Source organism: Hyperoodon ampullatus, assembly GCF_949752795.1.
Source record: "Hyperoodon ampullatus genome assembly, chromosome: 5".
In the NCBI taxonomy this organism is placed as follows: domain Eukaryota; kingdom Metazoa; phylum Chordata; class Mammalia; order Artiodactyla; family Ziphiidae; genus Hyperoodon; species Hyperoodon ampullatus.
This window is the reverse complement of record NC_136918.1, coordinates 62,408,230-62,416,593: the sequence shown is the minus strand read 5'-3', so window position 1 is coordinate 62,416,593 and position 8,364 is coordinate 62,408,230.

Sequence of the window (8,364 nt, the reverse complement as noted above, 5' to 3'; positions counted from 1 at the left end):
TGATTTATTTTGCAATTCTTGTGAAGAGCTGATCCTTGTATTTAATATGCCTATAATTTTTCCTATTTTTAAATTCATTGATTTAAATCATTGTTATTCAGATAATAACAAAAATAGTAATAGTCAAAATACACTATGTATTTACAATCAGTTAAGCACTGTCCTAACTGTTGTCCTGCTAGGTAAGTATCTTATTATATCAGTTTCATGGTAAGTATAAGTAAGCTTAGGAAATTTCAGAAAAATATACTATGTCACATAGTATATAGCACAGATAGGGTTTGAATGCCTTTAATTTTTAAAAGTCAAATGCCTTTAGATTCAAAGCCTTTTAATCTACATCCTTTACCCATCCAAGGTATTTAAGACATTTTTTTCTGACTATTGAGCAAACAACCTAAAGTTAACAAAATACAATCATTGAGACAAAAAATTCAGCAGTTAATTGTTTTTTCTTAATTTCAGGTATCTTAGTTAATAGACCTGATTAACTATGTACTAATTTATTTCTAATTCAGCCATCTCTCTGCCACAGCTAATCACCAAATATATCTAGAGTCGATTTCCCATAGCCTTATTCTGTTAATTTATTATCTTAGAAATCCTTTGACTACACTTGCCAGAAAAAAGAATTAGTATCTTCATTACATAGATGTGGACTTTGAAGAGCATAAAGGTTATGACTTTCATAAATTTGAACTTAAGACCCCCAACTCAGAGTCCAGTGTTTACTCCACTTGAGTATGCTATTTCCCCAGGGCTGGTCAGAAAATGAAAAAGGATAAAGTTTAGAAATATAGAAACTGTCAATATATTCTTACTTTTTCAACCAAACTTTTTACAGATAGAGAGAAAGCAAGCTCGTATGAAAAGAAAAAGCCCTCTTTATTTAAAAAAATAAGTAAAAATTTTCATGGACTTAAAATTTCATCTTCATTTAATTAATTAATTAATCTATTAAGTATATGAAATATTAAACTAGATCTAAAGGTCTGAACTGTTTTTCAAAAAGTATACTTAATGAAGTGCCACCCCCAATTCTTTTTACCTATTTCCATCTCTCCATCCTTTGTGTCACATTCCCACCCACCCCTATAGATAAACATTCTTATTTTTTTCTTGTTTAAATTTTGTCTTTTATTTTGCCCAACGAGGTACATATAATCTTGTTTCTCCTTTCTATGTGAAAGGTAGTGTGAAATAAATAATCTTTTGCATTTCGCTTTTGTCACTTAGCCATATGTGCTCTAAAAATCACTCTATGTCAATTGATATAGTGTTTTCATTGTAGTCTATTGGGTGGATAATAGACTATAGTCTATTCAACCATTCCCCTTTGTAATAACAGGTAGGCTATAATTTTTGCAATTACAAACAAAGATGCATCATATACACTTGTATAAATGGGTTTTCACTTTGTTAGAAAGGTTTATCCTCAGGGTAGATTTCTAGAAGTGGAATAGCTAGGCTAATGGGAGTCTCCTTCTAAATGAGTTCTACCAGTGTGCATTCTCATCACTAGTTTATAAGAGTGTCTGTTTCCCCACAGATGCACTGAGAGAATGTATTGCTGTACTTCTAATTTTCATGTATTTGACATTTCACCTATCTAATAGATGAGAAATGGTATCTTAGTAGTTTTAGGTTTGTGGTTTCCACCCCTGCTGACATTCCCCATCTGATAATGCATGCTTTCCACTGTTTTCCTTAGAGACTTTAAACATATTAATAACTTATTTTACATTCACTGTGTTATAGTTTCAACATCTGGGTGATGTCTCAGTCTGGCTCTGTTTATTTCTTTGTTTCTTTACTTTTTTCTTAACTCCTTTTTTGGTTGAAAGCTGGACTTTGTGTATAAAACAGTAAAGATTGATGTAAAAAAATATATTTATACGGAAATAAGCATCCTTCTTCCCTTAGGATTTTACTGAGCATTCAGTAAGGGTTAAGTTAACCTGGTCACGAGCTGAACTGGTTTTCAGATTTTGTTCTTATTATTATACAAAGGGCACAACTGCCTCTAAATTCCTCTAGCATTATTCTGTGCCTAAGTAAGGGGTGGGTTGCTGGAGGCTTTTTCTCAATGTTCCCATTCTGCCCTCAAATTTAGACTTTCCCTATTAGCCAAAACCTCAGAGAGAACCTCTCTCCAAACTCTTGCCCCATTCCCAGTGGTAGCTCGCATTTAAGTGGAATTCAGTGCTTGCTAATATGGTGTGTGGAGAGTGGTAAGGTGGGGACATTTCCTGTTTTATTTTTGCCATATAGATAGGTACCATATCTCTCAGTCTCAGGGCTGGGGATTTTATAATGATCTTGCCCTCCTCAGTGGTGGTGAGGAATTTCCAAAGGTCTGGGCTCTGTACGTTTTCCCATCCCTTCTTCAGGGGTAGAAAGCTTCTGTTTGATTCTTTGTTATTGTTTTGTTTTGTTTCCTTCACGTAGCTGCTTAAGAGAAATAACAGAGACTTGGTGAGACTTTGTTCCTTTCCCACATTAGCAATTCCCACCCCAACTGACCTGCACAAGGAGAGAGACCTTTTCTAGTCTCCTGCCCTATCCCCAATTATTTTAGTGCAAATTTCATTTCAGGGAGATCCATGAGAAACAGCATAAGAGTGAACATAAACTCCTCTGTGTCTGTGATTTCCCAGGGCTCTATACAATCCCACTAGCCCATACCCAGCCTTCAACAATGTACTAAAAAATGTACTTGAAATCTACTTTACCCTTCATGGCAGCTAAGTTTTCATCCTGGGCTGCGACCAAGATAAGGCAGAGCTTTGTGTTCCTTTTCTCATTGAAAGTACCTATTTTTCCTTAGATTTTAGGCTAGTTGATTACCCTGAAATCTCACTTTCATGTGGGTTCAAGGGAAGTAATGATTTTGCAGATTATATGGCTTTTTCCTAGCATTAGGGTGGGATTGGTGCATCTTAGGTAAAAGGTGGAAGCCTTTTCCATTTTTCTGGTAATGAATAATAAAATTGAACATCTATTTCAATGTTTAGGTATTTTTAATATATATGTAGTCCATTTTATTTTATTATTTTATTTTTTATTATATCTTTATTAAAGTAGAATTGCTTTACAAGGTTGTGTTAGTTTCTGCTGTACAACAAAGTGAATCAGCCATATGTAAACATATATCGCCAAATGCCCTCTATCTGTGCCTCTCTCCAACTCACCCTATGCCACCACTCTAGGTAGTCAAAAATCATCGAGCTGATCTCCCTGTGTTATGCAGCAGTTTCCCACTAGCCATCCATTTTACATTTAGAGTTTCTGATGATAGCCATTCAAACCGGTGTGAGGTGATACCTCATTGTGGTTTTCATTTGCATTTCTCTAATGATTAGTGATGTTGAGCATCCTTTCATGTGTTTGTTGGCAATCTGTATGTATACATCAGAGAAATGTCTATTGAGGTCTTCTGCCTATTTTTGGATGAGGTTGTTACTTTTTTTAATATTGAGCTGCATGAGTTGCTTGTATATTTTGGAGATTAATCCTTTGTCAGTTGCTTCATTTGCAAATATTTTCTCCCATTCTGAGGGTTGTCTTTTTGTCTTGGTTATGGTTTCCTTTGCTGTGCTAAAGCTTTTGAGTTTCATTAGGTCTCATTTCTTTATCTTTGATTTTATTTCCATTACTCTATGAGGTAGGTAAAAAAGGATGTTTGTGTGGTTTATGTCATACAGTGTTCTGCCTATTTTTCCTCTAAGAGTTTTACAGTTTCTGGTTTACATTTAGGTCTTTGATCCATTTTGAGTTTACTTTTCTGTATGGTGTTAGGAAGTGTTCTAATTTCATTCTTTTAAATGTAGCTGTCTGGTTTTCCCAGCACCACTTAAGGTAACCATATGTGTGTGCATTTATCTCTAGGCTTTCTATCCTGTACCATTGATCTATATTACTGTTTTCGTACCAGTACCATATTGTCTTGATTACTGTAGCTTTGTAGTATAATCTGAAGTCAGTGAGCCTGATTCCTTCAGCTCTGTTTTCTTTCTCAAGATTGCTTTGGCTATTTGGGTTCTTTTGTGTTTCCACACAAATTGTAAAATTTTTTGTTCTAGTTCTGTGAAAAATGCCATTGGTACTTTGATAGGGATTGCAGTGAATCTGTAGATTACTTTGGGGAGTACAGTCATTTTCACAATGTTGATTCTTCCAACCCAAGGACATGGTATATCTCTCCATCTGTTTGTACCGTCTTTGATTTCTTTCATCAGTGTCTTGCAGTTTTCTGCATATAGGATTTTTGCCTCCTTAGGTAGGTTTATTCGTAGTTATTTTATTCTTTGTGTTGCCATGGTAAGTGGGAGTGTTTCCTTAATTTCTCTTTCTGACTTTTTGTTGATAGTGTATAGGAATGCAAGAGATTTCTGAACATTAATTTTACATCCTGCTACATTACCAAATTCATTGATTAGCTCTAGTAGATTTTGGTGGCATCTTTAGGATTTCCTATGTATACTATCATGTCATCTGCAAACAGTGCCTGTTTTACACCTTCTTTTCCAATTTTGGATTCCTTTCATTTCTTTTTCTTCTCTGACTGCTGTGGCTAAAATTTTTAAAACTATGTTGAATAATAGTAGTGAGAGTGGGCACCCTTGTCTTGTCCCTGATCTTAGGGGAAATGTTTTCACTTTTTCACCATTGAGAATGATGTTGCCTGTGGGTTTATCATATATGGCTTTTATTATGTTGAGGTAGGTCCCCTCAATGCCCACTTTCTGGAGAGTTCTTATCATAAATGGGTGTCGCATTTTGTCAAAAGCTTTTCTGCATCTATTGAGATGATCATATGGTTTTTCTCCTTCAGCTTGTTAATATGGTGTATCACATCGATTGATTTGTGTATATTGAAGAATCCTTGCATTCCTGGGATAAACCCCACTTGATCATGGTGTATGATCCTTTTAATGTGCTGTTGGATCCTGTTTGCTAGTAATTTGTTCAGGATTTTTGCATCTATGTTCAAAAATGATATTGGCCTGTACTTTTCTTTTTTTGTGAGATCTTTGTCTGGTTTTGGTATCAGGGTGATGGTGGCCTTGTAGAATGAGTTTGGCAGTGTTCCTCCTTCTGCTATATTTTGGAAGAGTTAGAGAAGGATAGATGTTAGCTCTTCTCTAAATGTTTGATAGAATTCACCTGTTAAGCCATCTGGCCCTGGAGTTTTGTTTGTTGGAAGATTTTTAATCACAGTTTCAATTTCAGTCCTTGTGATTAGTCTGCTCATGTTTTCTATGTCTTCATGGTTCAGTCTTGGAAGGTTTTGTTTTTCTAAAAATTTGTACATTTCTTCCAGGTTGTCCATTTTATTGTCATAGAGTTTCTTGTATTAATCTCTCATGATCCTCTGTATTTCTGCAGTGTCAGTTGTTACTTCTCCTTTTTCCTTTCTAATTCTGTTGATATGAGTCTTCTCCATTTATTTCTTGATGAGTCTGGCTAATGGTTTATAAATTTTGTTTATCTTCTTAAAGAACCAGCTTTTAGTTTTATTGATTGTTGCTATTGTTTCCTTCATTTCTTTTTCATTTATTTCTGATCCAGGCTTTATGATATCTTACCTTCTGCTAACTTTGGGGGGTTTTTGTTTTTCTTTCTCTAATTGCTTTATGTGTAAGGTTAGGTTGTTTATTTGAGATTTTCCTTATTTCTTGAGGTAGGATGGTATTGCTATAAACTTCCCTATTCAAACTGCTTTTGCTGCATTCCATAGGTTTTGGGCCATTGTGTTCTCATTGTCATTTGTTTCTAGGTATTTTTTGATTTCCTTTTTGATTTCTTCAGTGATCTCTTGGTTATTTAGTAGTGTATTGTTTAGCCTCCATGTGTTTGTATTTTTTACAGTTTTTTTCCTGTATTTGATATCTAGTCTCATAGCATTGCTGTTGGAAAAGATGCTTGATATGATTTTAATTTTCTTCAAATTATTGAGGCTTGATTTGTGACCCAAGATGTGATCTATCCTGGAGAATGTTCCATGTGCACCTGAGAAGAAAGTGTATTCTGTTGCTTGTGGATAGAATGTCCTATAAATATCATTAAGACCATCTGGTTTGATGTATCATTTAAAGCTTGTGTTTCCATATTTATTTTCATTTTGGATGATCTGTCCATTACTGAAGGTGGGTTGTTAAAGTCCTCAACTATTATTGTGTTACTGTCGATTTCCCATTTTATGGCTGTTGGCATTTGTCTTATGTATTGAGGTACTCCTATGCTGGGTGCATAGATATTTATGATTTTTATATCTTCTTCCTGGATAGATCCATTGATCATTATGTAGTGTCCTTCTTTGTCTTTTTTAATAGTCTTTATTTTAAAGTCTATTTTATCTGATATGTGTATTGGCACTCCAGCTTTCTTTTGATTTCCATTTGCATTGAATACCTTTTTCCACCCCTCACTTTCAGTTTGTAAGTTTCCCTAAGTCTGGAGTAGGTCTCTTGTAGACAGCATATATACAGGTCTTGTTTTTGCATCCATTCAGCAAGTCTGTGGCTTTTGGTTGGAGTATTTAATCTGTTTACATTTAGGTAATTATTGATATGTATGTTGCTATTACCATTTTCTTAATTGTTTTGGGTTTGTCTTTGTAATTGTTTTCCTTCTCTTGTAGGAACAAACCTAGAGAATTTCCTTTAGCATTTGTTGTAAAGCTGGTTTGCTGGCTCTGAATTCTCTTAACTTTTGCTTTTCTGTAAAGTTTTTGATTTCTCTCTTGAATCTGAATTAGATCTTGGCTGGATAGAGTAAACTTGGTTGTAGGTTTTTCCCTTTCATCACTTTAAATATATCTTGCCACTCTCTTCTGGCCTGTAGAGTTTCTACAGTAAGATCAACTGTTAATCTTATGGGAATTCCCTTATATATTATTTGTTGCTTTTCCCTTACTGCTTTCAATATTTTTTCTTTGTGTTAAATTTTTGTTAATTTGATTAATTTGTGTCATGGAGTATTTCTCCTAGGGTTTATCCTGTATGGGACTCTCTGCACTTCCTGGACTAGATTGACTATTTCCTTTCCCATATTAGGGAAATTTTCAGCTATAATCTCTTCAAATATTTTCTCAGACAGTTTCTTTTATTCTTCTTCTTCTGTGATGCCTATAATTCGAATGTTGGTGCTTTTAATGTTTTCCCAGAGGTCTCTGAGACAGTTCCCCATTCTTTTTATTCTTTTTTCTTTATATTGCTCTGTGGCAGTTATTTCCACCATTCCATCTTCAAGCTACTTTTCAGTTCTTCTTCCTCAGTTATTCTGCTATTGATTCCTTCTAGAGTATTTTTAATTTCAGTTATTGTGTTGTTTATTACTGTTTGTTTGCTCTTTAGTTCTTCTAGGTCCTTGTTAAATGTTTCTTGTATTTATTCTATTTCTGAGATTTTAGATCATCTTTACTATCATGACTCTGAGTTATTTTTCAGGTAGTTTGCCTATTTCCTCTTCATTTATTTGGTCTTATGGGTTTTTATCTTGTTCCTTTGCCTGCAGGATATTTCTCTACTTTTCACTTTGTCTAATTTACAGTATTTGATGTTTGTCTCATTTCCCCAGGTTGCAGGGTCTTATGTCCTCTTGCTTCTGTTCTCTGCCCCTGGTGGTGAGTTTGGTTCAGTGGCTTGTGTAGGCCTCCTGAAGGGAGGGACTGGTGCCTGCATTCTAATGGGTGGAGCTGAGTCTTTTCCCTCTGATAATCACGGTCATGTCAGGTGGTCTGTTTTGGGGTGTCCATGAGCTTAGTATGAATTTAAGTAGTCTGTGTGCTGATGAGTGGGCTTGTGTTCCTGTCATGTTTGTTGTTTGGTGTGAGGTGTCCAGCGCTGGGAGTTGCTGGCAGTTGGGTAGAGCTGGGTCTTGGATTCAGATAGAGACCTCCATGACAGTTCTTGGTGATTAATCTTCCCAGAGGCCAAGAATTGTTTAGTGGTCCAGAGTCCTGGACTCGGTGCTCCCACCCCAGAGCCTCAGGCCTGACTTCTGATCGAGGGACCAAGACACCTCAGGTCACTCTTCACAGCAATAAAGGGGATTAGAAAAACAGGAAGACTAACAATACCCCAGATAAAAGGTAAAAAGTAAAATCAAAAAACAGAAACAAGGAAACATGCACACACACCACACACAAAAGAAACAAAAACAGAACTAAATAAACCAGAAAGCAAAGGAACAACCAGACAAAGAAAAGAACCCAAGAAAGAAATCAAACAATTAAAAAGAAAGCTGACAAAAACATGAAACCAAAATACAAAATCAAATCATAGGGCCAACTAAACAATGAAGGAAAGAAACAAAATAAACCGAAAAAAGGTTTTAAAAAAAGAAAAAGAGAAAGGGGAA